Source organism: Atta colombica, unplaced genomic scaffold (assembly GCF_001594045.1).
Source record: "Atta colombica isolate Treedump-2 unplaced genomic scaffold, Acol1.0 scaffold97, whole genome shotgun sequence".
NCBI lineage: Eukaryota > Metazoa > Arthropoda > Insecta > Hymenoptera > Formicidae > Atta > Atta colombica.
In genome coordinates this window covers 216,848-231,519 of record NW_017259591.1, presented here as the reverse complement: position 1 = coordinate 231,519, position 14,672 = coordinate 216,848, and the positions used below count along the sequence as shown (strand labels likewise).

Below are 14,672 nucleotides of genomic sequence, written 5' to 3'. Positions count from 1 at the left end.
TGTGTGTGTGTGTGTGTGTGTGTGTGTGTGTGTGTGTGTGTGTGTGTGTGTGTGTGTGTGTGTGTGTGTGTGTGTGTGTGTGTGCATATCGTACACCATTTTTTAATCAAACTAAAAGATTAGCCAGACCCTTATTTCTAGAGACTCTACGCGTGTATATATAATATATATATTCGAAAAGATATTACTTCGAAGTTCGAGCACGCATATATTTACACAAAAAATTTCATTTTGCTGAGGTATCATTAGCGAGATAAAATTACGACACGCCGCGTTGTTTTCTAATTTTGTGATATATATTTAGCTGTGTAATATCATTCTGCAGATAATTGCTATCGATTAGAGATATAATAAACAAAACGATTACGATAACAGAATGAATAATGATATTTTTAATGCACTTTGTTATGCTTTATCTATTAAGATGACACTGTAATTTTCTTAGTAAGCATACAACCTCTCCAGAGATACCAGATTTACTCGGATTATTATTTTATTAAACCAAGATGTCCCAGTTTCTACTAAATATTCTTTCGCAGATAAACAAATTTCATCTTCCTCGCAAACGTACTTTTCTCTGTTCCCAATATTTATTCGTGAAAATCAATCTTCTGAAAACCTGTGATTCCTTGTTAATACCCATGTTCTTTTCTTACCTGATATCTCCTAATCTCTTTCAATCCCCCATTCAAATGGCACTTACAATTAATTTCAGAGTGATAAGTAAAAGAGAAATTATGTTTGTTTTATCCGACCGGAATATGTATTAAATAATTCATAATATGCTATATTGGCGGATCCATGGAGGGAGGCCATCCCCCCCCTTCCATGGGAAGCTCACCTTTTAAAAAATATTTATTTTTTATATAATATTTTTAATATTTCTGAAATGCTTAATCATAATTTTGATATTCCAAAAATATGTTTTAATTTAAGAAAGATGTAAAAGATTTTATATATAGATTTTATTATATTATTCTTTTTTTTGTGTCAATATAATTTTAAATAGAATGATTTATAAATTATACATTTAAATAATACTTTTTCAATGTAATAATTTAAATAATATCTTTTCATATACCTTAAAAACTTGATCTTAAAAAAATTTTGCTTCAACAGTCAATACTCTCTCCCTCCTTAAGAAATTTCTGGATTCAATGTGCGACAATTTATAAACAATCACGATGAAAAATTGCCAGATATTTCAGTCGATCGGTTTACGACAGAAGAAAGATCGCAATGAAACTTTCATTGCAAGCGACTTGTCAATACTTGTCAAACGTGACATTCCAGATCGCGTAGACTGCATGAGAATCCATGTTACAAAATTCGTAAAGCGGTCACGACGCAACTATTCGCTCTCGCCGCCGTAGAAGAGAGCGCGTTTCGCGTCACCGTACGACTAGAAATAACTCGAAGCCAAAGGCGTCGCCATGCGTAACCAAGAATAGTCGCATTCATATTCACGACGACGCGTAGCAATGATATTGCTCCAGCTATACATCGTAAAGCACAATAACCTTTCTATTATAATTAACACTTTTCAATCTTGCACTACATTCATATATATTTTCTATTACAATTTCAAAACAAAATAATTTAAATAATACATTCAGATATTTCTAGGGACTATTAATTTTATTATCTCAGATTAGCAAAAACTGTCATTTAAATGTTTAAGGATCTCTCAAATATCAAATAATTACTGAAGCCAAATTTATCATTTGAATATTTCAAAGACTCCAAATAATTTTAAAATAAAATTCACTGTTTAAATAATACTAATAATATTACAATCTGCAAGTAATAATTATAAAGAAATGCTATTAAAATTGGCTTCAATTAATCAAGCGTTTTTCTCACTTTCTTAATTTTTTCCATGAAGAAAGCGCGGCTCAAACTTGCGCAAGAATGCGGCGCTATACCCCTGGTCGATGCGAGATCCTTTTTCGACGCGACGACGGGAAGATTATTCGGGGTCGTCGGATCCTTTATTACTATGGCAATCCCCTACCTCCGCCCTCGACACCAACCTGCCGCTGACGTTCAATCCGATGTAGGCAAGCACCCTCGTACTCGTCTAACACGTGAGATTATGTACGCCAGAAATATCTAAATACCTTGTTTCTATTTCGAAATACCTACAATTCGACTTTCGATAACAATAGCATAAATCTAAGATAAGAATATCTACTTCTCGTTCGCCGGAGCATTCACGAAAATGGTTGCCTTGAAGCGAAGTTACCTACTTCCCAATCTTGGCGTTCCTTCAGAAGATATTGTTGAATGCAAAAGTCACGAAGTATTATACGTCTCAGAATTTGCATTTAGAATAACAACGAAAAAAGTGTTAAACATAGATTTACATTCATAATTTGGTATTCATAATCTTACACCCGCTTTGTAATATAGAAATTTTCTGCACGTCGTAAAAATGATTTAATTTCAGATAAGTTTGAAAAATTAACAAATCTAATGATATGTATGTTGGGTTGTCCGGAAAGTTCGTGCCGACTAACCTATATAATTTAATAAATGTATACTAAAATTTAAATTTTCTGCGTTTCAATTTTCCTTCAACATCGGCACGAACTTTCCGGACAACCCAATAGTACAATACCATATATATAATTTAATAATTTGATTTTGTTATTGTAGAATGTTTCTGCGTATGTTGCATGACAAAACAATGGCTTTTCAACTGAAAAAGCAACTTTGCAACTATTTTAAGATTATTTAATATGATTAGTTTATACATTTAGATTCAGTGAGGAACTAAGAGCAAGATCAATTATAATAAAGAATTGTACAGTTACAAAATTGCTTTTTCTGCTGAATGCAAAATTGTATCAAGAAATAAAAATATAAGCTTCATAACTATTAATTGTACAACTATTTGTATAAAAGACAAGTATAAGTATATAACATACGCAATCTATTATATATTATAAAAATATCTAAACATTTAAAAATATACAGATGATATGTGCGTGCGTGCGTGCGTGCGTGCGTGCGTGCGTGCGTGCGTGCGTGCATGTGTGTATGTGTGTGTGTGTGTGTGTGTGTGTGTGTGTGTGTGTGTGTATATACATACGTATATAAAACTATATCGAAATTTTTTTCATTTCTCAACTGATTTCACGATAGAATGGAGAGATTCTTCAACGTCATCCTGACGATAGACTACACAAATATATCATGATGGCTTCTAATCGAGAACATTGTTCAACGTCAAACATCCAAACGAGTTTGGGAAGCGAAAGATATGCACACGTTAAATTCGTGCGCGTATCCACACGCCGATAAATCTCGAGCTTCGACGTCTCCATCTCGAATCGCTCGAATTCCCAACGTTTTATTCCGCTTTATCTTGGAATCATCCGGAACTGTCATTCCGATTTGCATTACATTTTCCAAGTCGCTACACAAATATGATGCAACGCATACAACGAGCCTCTTATGAAGAATCAAGAGATATCTTACGCGATGTAATACTATTTCTCTCTTTTCATTTAGTTATATTTTATATATATTAACTATATACGAAATATGCATCCTATAATTTACAATAAACAATAAAAAATAAAGAATCTATCAGTCACAAAATTAATAAAATAAAAACTGTAATTAATAAAAATAGATTAAATGAATATTATAGATTTTATTATTTTGTAACGTGAACGATCGTTATATTGTCCTCCTGCGATCGATATTTATACCGCGTTTGGTGAGTATTTATCGTCTAGTGCGCACAGACGAAGCCGGAAAATATCGTACAACGTCAATATTCCTGTCATATACCACATGTGAATCCGATATTGCAGAGATTCACCTAGATACTAGCGAGCTACAATACATCTATATCGAATTAATCGCGCGCTACTTCGTAAAATATTTCTTGGTCTCGCCGCAAAAACACTTTGAAGAATGCTGTCGTGACAAAGTCGCGGTATTTTAGGAGCGAATAGAGCGTGGTGGTTCTGCTGCCTGCAAGTTGGATCGCATTTCATACGATATAACCACGCAGTAATCCGAACTTCCATTGAGCTCTGAGCGACTGTGAAATTGAACTGCAATGTATCTGCCTGTCAACTCATAAATTATCGCGTTTTATATCGAAAAAAAACATTAAAGCATAAAAACTTAAAGTATGTTAAAAATTCAAGCGAATAAATCTTAAATGAAAAAAAAAGACATTTCTATTATTTATTTTCATAAAATAATAAAAAAGAATTGACTTTCTTGTTTGAAATGTTATGTAATTATTTCTGAATATAAAAAATTCAACATAGAAAGAAAAAAAATTAATATCTCATGATAAAACGTAATTGATAGGATCACTCTGTAATTGATTGATAAACTTTAATTAAATTATTTTTGAAAATTCTCTCTCTATTCTTAATTCTTATAGCAATCTCATTTTATTCATTCTACGCAATCATGTCAGGATGTTACAACAACGCGGACATGTCGTCAATTATTTTAAATTACTAAGATTAAACCGTACGTTAACGAATTAGAAACGTCAAGAGATTTGTGCGCGACACACGAAGCGAATTCTGAATTGGATCCGTTCACTAGGAGGTGAATCCACCACTCTCTCCTCCCTCCCTCTCTCTCTCTCTCTCTCTCTCTCTCTCTCTCTCTCTCTCTCTCTCTCTCTCTCTCTTTCTCTTACGAGTTCCTCTTACGAGATCACTGCGAAGTAGGACTTTTCTTGCCCGACTTTCTCACGTAATAACCGGAAACGAGAAACGGAGGACGAAGCGGATCATGTCATAAATCCAGCTTTTAACAGAAACGTTGTTAGCTTTTTATAAAATTTATTCTTCAAGTCAATGTTTTCCCTCGATATAAAAAAATTACAAGTGTTATTTTTAGGAATAATATTAAGGTACCTTTGTGTATTCTAATATAATATTTCGACATTTTTATGTGTTTAATTAAACACAAAATATCATGCTGAAACAATACAAAAATCTCTACATTTATCTGATATTTAAAAAATATATATATTAAAAAAAAAAACGATACGATTCTCTCCAAAAGTATTTATGTCATTTGTTATCGGAAAATAACTCGAAAAGTGTCGGACATGTTACAAACATTTCCACGATATGATCTGACGTTGAAATCAAATATTTTTTTAATACCGATTGTAAAGCTAACGCCTTATATTGGCTTCAGACAGATTAGCTTGGATTCACTTACACCGAACCAATCAAGTAACCTAATCTCCGAGAATCCAACGACTTCAAGGTTACCGAGAGGAAAAAAAGAGGAAAGAGAAAGTAAAACGTTTCAACCATCTCACGGTACTTCAAAGATTTCGTGCATATTATTAAACAATGATCTTCGTCTATTTCTTTGACGGATTTGCAAGTCCAAAATATTAATTATAAATAAAATAAAATTGTAAAGCTCTTGATTAGTAATTATAAAGCACCTTTATAATGCATAAAAACTGGAGTAGAATTAATATCAATAAATTACAAAATATAAATAAATATCAATACAAAATATCAATAAATTACAATTTACGCTACAATCAAATTTTCATGATATTTTTCAGTAATAGAATTAATATTGTCATAACAATTATCGCTCTCGTTGACTCCAATGTGATATAATACTTTAAAATCACGATTAACTAATAAAAATATAATAATATAATTGGAGTATTATTCACACATCAGTGCATTCTTTTAAATCATGACATTTCTCATGTTTCTAATCGTAAGTTATCGCTTATCGTGAATTGTTTAGCTGCATATGCGCACAATAGTTGTTGATAATCGATCCCTCGCCTACGATCGGTCGCGAATTAAACGGCTGACAACTTTCCCTTCGCTCAAAGTCTCACACAAGACTCTGTCTATTTGGGTCGCAGCTTATCTCATTACCTTGCGTATCTCATTAACATATTTAACGGACCGGCGAGCACTGCGGAAATATCAAGCCAGAGAAATTTCGGTCCGGTACCGTATGCTCACCAAGCAAAACTAGAAAATCGCGGTCAGAAATGGATTGGCCCATAAAACTTATTGGAAACATACCGGCGGATCAGAAAATCGCTAGACCGACACGATATTGTATATTCCACCGACGAATACCTTATTTTTTTCGCAACGAAATATTATTTATAGGAAAAATAAATCAAAAACATTTCGTTCAATTATATCATATATCTTTTGATTTTTTACTTTTAATGTCTAAAAAAAATGACTAATATTTTGATATTTTACAACTTACAACACTTCGCTATTTTTATATAAGATCTTCTTTGTTACAATAGGATAAAAAAAAAGACTGCATAAAGATTTCCGTTATTAAACCCGATCTACACACAGGTCGCGAATGAAATGTATTTCAGATTGTAAAAGGTCGCAGACCGCAATACATACGTAGGACGCAAAACGCAGTTCACCCAACTTTCTGCGTCTTACAACCATATTATAATTAAAATACATTAGTTTCTAGTTTTGCAATCCGCGTTCTACACTTTATGTAGATCGGATATTTTATTGCGATGATTCGAAACGTCTGAAATATGTAACCAAAAATTATTAATTGCTGACCAACAGCCGATGGATCGTGAAAGAATGCGTGTGTAGCAAGGAGAAATCGCACGCGTGTGCTGAACGAGAGCGCAGTCGCTTTCACGTGAAATGGCACGAAGCATCGTGTTCTACGATAATCGGGCGGATCCACTGTTAGGACACTCAAGAAACAATAATAAATTTCTAATAACGTCATGTAATCACGTATAACAATAATAAACACCTAATAATGTAATGTTATTATGTAACAGTACATTGATAAATCAACGTTTCTTATACGAAAGATTTATTATTGCGTCGTAAAGCTAAAACTAATTGGAGAAATGAATATGTAACACTATACGCGCCATTTAATTGACTATGTAATGCAGCAGCATTAATTATTAACACAGGATTGTCACAAATTTCCTAAAATTCCACAACTTTTCTCTGACTTCCAGACAAAATTTCATGATTTTCTCTCTCTGCTTTCAATGATATAATTGAAATTTTTTGTATTTTTCCTATTTAGTCCTATTTAGAAACTACGGAATATTCTTTTAAGAAAGCAATTTAACACATAACAATAAATTACTAATATCAATGTTGCTGACATTACTTTCATTCAATTGTTAAGTTGATAGTATTCCAAAACTGCATAGATGCAATGTACGCATATTAAATTTCTTTAAAACTAAAAATTTTAATTTTCTAGAAAATTTTGCAAAATTCTCTGACTTCTTCCTGATTTTCCTGACCTTTCAAGTTCCCTGACATTTTCTTAATTTCCCTGATTTCCAGTTTTATGACAACTCTGTAACAGACTAAAGCTCGTCAATACCAATGTAGATTAACTTTAATCTTGATTTAATTTACTGTTTATCTTTTTCCAATTCTTAGAATCCGAGAAAGATAAAAAATAAATTGAAATGAGATTAAAGTTAATCTTTAATTTAACATTGATATAACCGGGCCATAGCAACTAGCAAGTAGTAGACAATAATACACGCAACCTTCTCTTTCTTCAACTTTTTATCAACTAGCTAATATAACTTCGATAAACCATAAGAAGTGAACGTGCAATGAAAGCACGTTTTTCAGAAGATAAAGATAATTCTCGAGATAATAATAATTCTGACAGACCGAGAAAAAGTTTTGCCGAACAACTCGGCAAAGTTCCGAAGATGTCGACCAGTCGACGCGACGGGACAGCCGGCGAGCAATAAAACGGTCTTTGAAAGGGAGAAATAATTCTGCCGTCGAAAAGTTCGCTATCCGCTTCGTTTAGCGAGCTGCTTTGCATAAATTACTTGATAGTAATCGAATCACTCGGGGTTACGCTTTACGCTACGTAGTCACCGAACGTACTCAAATGACGGCAAAATATATCACCAGAATTAAGTTCGCCATCCGTATATTATTTTCCCATGTTCGCTATCCGTTATTATTTCATTTTCAGAGACTATTTTGCGCTAATTAAATATTCATCTTGTTATTGCATATGCCGTATGTAACTTATTTACTCTAAAGCATGCGCTTATGCGGCGTATTCCTCTCATTTGCGATTGTTATTAAAGCGGTAACAGTGATTTAATGAGCGTGATTATTCATATATCCCTTTGCGTACCAATTGTTACACATGTATACACACGTTAATGATTTTAATTGAAATTACCATTTGTTGCAATAAAAATAATATATCCTTTATTCAACATATAAATAACCATAATATACATCTACAACATAAAAGAAAATTAATAAAATCATATTAATGGATGGTTTCCTCCAATGTGTAGGCTAACTTCCATCTCAATTCAACTTATTCTTTATCTTTTTCTAATTCTAAAAACTAGAAAAAGATAGAGTCAATAGAACTAAAGTTAATTCTATTAGTGGAAACATCATATGAATCTTCAACCGTATGGCAGAATAAAAAATTTCATGCAATTTTTCTTTTATGATGAAAACTACATCATATATATATATCAAGATCCAATCTCGCTGTCGATACTCGCGAACGACTATACACGTGTTACTTTTTTTTTTTTTTTTTTTTTTACGATTCGAGAGAACATGCGTATAAATGAAGCAACGCGAGGATAAGCCGACGATGCCGAGAAAGCGGGTCGGAATATAAAATCGCGGAGAGCAATGTGACGCTGACACGCGAGTTTGTTTGCAAACATTGGCGAGCCGCGGACAGAGAATTTACAGAGAGATCGTCTCTCGGATGTATTTGAGACCAGCCGACGACGATGGTTGCCAAGAGAGAGAAGAGAGGAAGAGAGGAAGGAAGAGGGGAGGGAGAGAGAGAGAGAGAGAGAGAGAGCTGTGTGTGCCGGCACTCGAAGCCAATTCAATTTGCCGACAACTCGGGTCTGCTTAACGGTAATTATTTCCGGGGTCTCGGTAAACGTGTTTCGCGCTTACCTCCCTCCTCGCCGAAAGGACCCGCTCGCGATCGATCGCGACGCGTACACACGCACAGACACGTGCACAGGAGGGGGGGGGGGTTGCATATACATACGTTTATATGCGCGCGCGCGCGCGCGCGCGCGTGTGTGTGTGTGTGTGTGTGTGTGTGTGTGTGTATACATGGACGTTCGCGATCGCCCGTTCGAGGACGAGATCGATCGACGCCGCCGGCTGGTATGTCGTGCCAGAAATAATATCGTTCGCGACGAAGAGAACGCGAACTATACCGTGACTGAACGACATCCAAGTCTCGGCTTCGAATCGCTTTCTCCTCGGACGCGTCTGAAATATTTCCATTTCCCCGAACACACACGCGCGCTTTTGTAGAATATGATTCCACGGATTACTCCGTTTTTCCCGCGCGGTGAAATACGCCGCTCTCGACTTCGCCAAGATTGTGTCCGTCGCCAATTTGCTGGTTTTTACAATGAATTCTTGAATAATTCAGGGGATCAAAATCAGAGTCACGAATCACATTCGAAACGTACGATTATAAAATATCTTCATTCCGAGCAATATCATATATTTATGTTTCTATCAATTTCTTCCTCAATTCTCAGAAAGAATAAAAAGTTTCATTTATTGCATTTATTGTTTAATTCAATTTTATAAGAGAGTATATAAAGCTGTATTCGATAAACTTTTTCAATTTTAGGTACCGCATACAAATATGTTTACGAATTCTCGCATAATAGAAGACATATTTATAATGTTTTTTCTATGAACTGAAAAAACGATATGCACTTATATTTTAATTATATATCTGAAAGTTAAAAAGCTATCACATTTTCTGTAATTTGTATTCACTCTCATGATAGTTGTCTAAAAGTTGAGTTGATTTACACGATAATAAGATAATAATTCGGAAACTATGATCGCATATAAAACGGATCACCGGCATTTCCTCATTTCACGCATTAAAAACACACAGGTGTATTATCCTTTTACAATATAAATATAATTTGTCGCGCAAATGAGCGAAAAGTCTTTGTTTTTAATTTAATACGATTAGAGGATCTAAATAAATAAATAAATAAAAAAGTTTATTTGAAGGAATTCGTGAAGTTCGCAAAAATATAGTTTGCTGATTATAAACATATATCAATTCGAATACTTGAAGAATTAAAAAAGAAACTGTAAAGGATTAGCACAAAGCTTTAGGTATGTCGCATTCAGCTGGAATTACGAATGGTTAACCTTCCGGAGCTGACGGTAGGTTTAAAGGACTCAATTATATATTCTTTACATCATATCTGCAAAGGAAAACAGTGGAATACAACTTTCACTTTTTTGCAAGGGACCGTTTGAAGATCGTTTTATTTTAATGTATTTTTCTTCACGTAAATCGAAAACTGTCATAATGATTAACGTTATTAAGAAAAAATTGATACACTGAACGAAAATCAAGTTAAAATCCTTATTTATATCATTGTGAAATCAGTGTATTATTCTTTGATCATTTAAAAACTAATTCAGAGTTGGATCAACAGAGTTAGATCCTGGAACTGACTTCGATTTAATAAAAATATAAACACAAATAAGGATTTTATTAACTTTATTTCACAATGTACTAATTTCTCTTTGAATGCAGCATCATAATTTTCAGTTTCCACAAAGAAAAATACATTTTAAAAAATGGAAAAATAAAACGAATAGTCCTCGAATAGTCCTGAAAAAAATTGTAATCTCCTTTAAATTATTGTTATTAAAAGGCATTAAAATTCACTTTGCTCGAATATGACTTTCCTTGCTTATTTGAAGAAACTTGTAGCGAATTCTATTACTTGCACTACATTAAATTAGTGCATACTAAAAGCTAATATATATTAACAAGGTTAAATGTAAAAGTATATAAATATTTTAAACAACTAAATACTGAATAATGATATTGTCACATTATGTAACAGAATATTACATTATTTCATTGTCAAAGTTGATTATGCCACTGCAGTTAGATACTTTATATAGTCCTTAATGAGCATTAATCCAGTGTAACGTGAGTGATCAAATTTACTATTATTATCAATATTCATTCTCTTTTATTTAATATACATAACAGTTATGTATGTTATTTTGAATGATTGAAATTAATTAGTGCCTTTTAGTCAATACAAATATTATCACAATTATTATCAATATTCGCTCTTTTTTACTTAATATACAACAAATTATGTACCTATGATATTTTGAATGATTAAAAATAATTAGTGCCTTTTAAACGTAAATTAAATGGATCTCACATATTCATTAGTCAATAAACGTGTGACAGATTCTGATGTCAGCTTCAAATGGTTAAGGGAATCGTTTTGTGACGTCACTCTTTGATCAGCAGCTGCGCGTTAGCCAAACTCCTACGCAGAACTACATAAGTTCGCCGAAATCAAAGTATAGAAATAAATTTCGTGTATCGTCGTTAACTTTTCACTATCAGCCGCTTTCAAATAAAACTTAATTCGACAAGTGCAAATATTTTTCGTGACCGTGATCACCGCCAACTGTTTTCACAATCTCGCTTATCGCGCGGCTGCCGACAGTTTTATTGCTTACGAATCTCTACTCCGAGAGAGAATTCAATGAATTTTTCTTTAAAAAATAATTCACTCACGCGATCTTGAAACGGCGGCATCGTCGTCGTCGTCGTCGTCGTCGTCGTCGTGCGATGAAAGTTGCTACGATCGAGAGTGAGATTCGACGCGAGTATCTCGAGTTTCATCGTCAAACAACTCACCGCGCACAGATAAGACGGAAATCACGATTACAACGTTCGAATTCGTTGCATCGCGAGTTCCCAGTCTCGTTATTAAACGGCAGTATTTACATTGAATGTCGACGTTCTTCAGGTAAAATTACCAGCGGAACGATGACGAAATAGCGGAATCGTCGTGCGCAACTTTATCGTGATACCGTTAACGAGATGTAATTCCGCTAAAAGAACGGCGCGATGCTCCACTTCCAGCGCAGGGCACTTTCGCGAGTACCAAGTACCTAAGTATTTACCCGGCCGCGTCGCGTCGCCAAGTTTTCCATCTCGTTCGCGAAAATTAAAAAAGCGCCTCGGCCCGTTCTGGAATCTGGAATTGCTGTAAGCAAACGAGACGTCACATCCACTCCGTCGAATCGATAGAAAACGGTCAATCCTGTCGTGTCCGACTCCAAGACGTTTTATCAGCTTGATTTCTAATCGATCTGCCATTTCCCCTACGTGACTAGAAATCTTGTGGCCTGATTTTTCATTCTTTTTATTTTCTGGTTAAACCTGCGGTTTAGGTTTAACTTCACTTAACCCGATGATAATGTAGGAATTGTTTTTCTAGCTATGATTAAACTGATGGTTTTGTGACCGGAACTTTAAAAGTCGCGCTCACTATAAAGTGTCTTATCAGTTTAGTAATTAATCCACAACTAGAAAAATACAGTTTTTATTGTTATTGAACTTTTTATGTAAGTTAACTTAAATCTAATTATCACAAATTAATCAGAAAATAAAAAACTGAACCTACAGCTGCATTTCACTTGACCTTCGAATGCATTGGAATAATTTATCCTTGTTATTTATTAAGTGGAAAAAGTTAAACAAGGACAAATAATATTCATAAGCGTTGTTAGCAAACAAGTGGAATGTATTTTATGTCAGAATCTGGCTACGAATGATTTTGTCAAAATCCTCCCCGAGAGAGAAAGATACGTATACATTTTTCCTGCGTACTATTATATTATAATATATAAAATATCAAAGGAGCAATGAAAACCCAATCTTTTAAATTAAAAAACATTTTATTATTTTTAACTTCCATATATGTCAAAATGTAACCGATCAATTTCTGTGGTTAGTTCTAAAGTAAACAACATTCATATTAACGTATACTTAGTATACGTTAATAAACTTCGTTTGAATCAAATTTGATTACATTTTCTTGAATTAAATTGTTTAATTCCATTATTTCAATTAAATTAATGACACATTGATTAGAAACAATGATAATCTACAGAAATGATTAAAAACAATTCAAATTGAGTATAATTTCACATTATAAATTTAATAGTGTAAGATTTTGACAAAATTTGTGGCCAAATTCGGTTAAGCCTTACATCCACGATATTAGAAATCAGATACTAGATCTTCGACGAAAAAAGTATTAACCGATCACATTTTGATCATTCAAGTGCAATTTGTTAATTTTTTTTCTAATCGATCTCAAGCCGATTTCTAACATGGTGGACATAAGGATTTATAGGAGCTCTATGCGTGATGATCGAGTCGCGGAAACAATCGAGGAAAACAAGGAAAGATAACGCCGCTCGGAGTAGACACGATTGCGGTGATAGTGATTTTCGAAGCGGACGCCTCCGCCCGGAGTTTCCGCGCCTTGTCCACGCGATCTCCGATAAACTGTTAATAACCGATTCTGACTGCGCGATTCCGCCGATTCCGCGGCGCGGACACGCTCGCGTACGCGACGCGACGGATACAAATAACAAGATGGCAGCCGATCGAGAGCGATAAGCGCAACGGCGCGCGACTTGCCCGTCACGCGTTTCGGGATCGCGCATCGATCGCCGCGGGTGAACGCCGATACGAACGGAGCGAACGATAATGCAATATGATGGATAAGTCAAGCACACTCACCGGAATCACGATCTCGGGCTGTAATCTGGCGATGGGCTGGCTGGACGTGGGCCGCGGCGAGGATCGCTGATCGCAGTATCCAAATACGATAATACGAGTATATCCAAATATGATAATCCACACAGAGACACAGAGAGCGAACGAAACTGTCGTCGTTGTCGTCGTCGTCGTCGTCGTGCACTGATATGAAACTCTCACTGCGTGAAACTCGTGGGCGGGCGAGCAGGAGGGGCGAAAATACGCGTATTTTGTAAACCGCGTTTGCCTGCCTTCCCTTTGCCGCGATCACTGATTTCCGCGTCGACGAGGAGCACACTCCGCGTTATTATCGAGTAACGCCACACCGAGATACGGACTGAAGTGAGCGGCGAAACAGAGAGCGAGAGAGAGAGAGAGAGAGAGAGAGAGAGAGAGAGAGACAGAGAGAGAGCGCGAGCGACACACAGCACTTTCCCGCGACGCGCACCACTAATAATACATCACTACGTCAACGGTAATGCCCGGCACGGCCATCATTGGGCAGTGCCGCGTCGCCGTTGCTTGTCCATGCGTGCATACGTGACCGCGTATCCAAGAAGCGCCGCGCACTACCTCGACGAGACTGACGAGAGAGATACCTCGACAACTCGATAGATAATGCGACCAGGGAACGAGAATAACAACAGACGGCCGTTCAACGACGATGCGACGTTTAAACTCCTCACGCGCTGCTGGAAAGACACAAAGAGTGACACGTCGTACAAGTGCTTAGATAGATGGTCAGATCGAACAGGTAGACACAGGTAGTCTACCGTCTGTTCCGCACTACCACTGCCGAATTCCGTCAAATGATCGAATCGCGGAGAGGAGGCCGAAGCAATCGGAGCGCAACACAGATCCGTAACGCGCGCGAGCTGGTGCGAGACTGTACGAGAGTGGCGACCACGCACGGAACTAGCCGATCGCCGCCGCGCCGTTCCGATGAGGCACGAGGACGCACGAGGGAGGCCAGTAATGCCGATGATCGAAGAGCTCCCCTCTACCTCCCGCGC

At 35.9% G+C, this 14,672-nt stretch overlaps 1 protein-coding gene across 1 annotated transcript in view; it reads right to left on the bottom strand.

Annotated features, from left to right (window-relative positions):
- Positions 1 to 14,264, bottom strand: part of LOC108693778 — a 206,720-nt gene extending 192,456 nt beyond the window's left edge. The window contains exon 1 of the mRNA XM_018202914.1: positions 13,642 to 14,264. The gene's annotated coding sequence lies outside the window, so the exon portion shown is untranslated. The remainder of the gene's footprint in view (positions 1 to 13,641) is intronic.
- Positions 14,265 to 14,672: the final 408 nt, after the last annotated feature.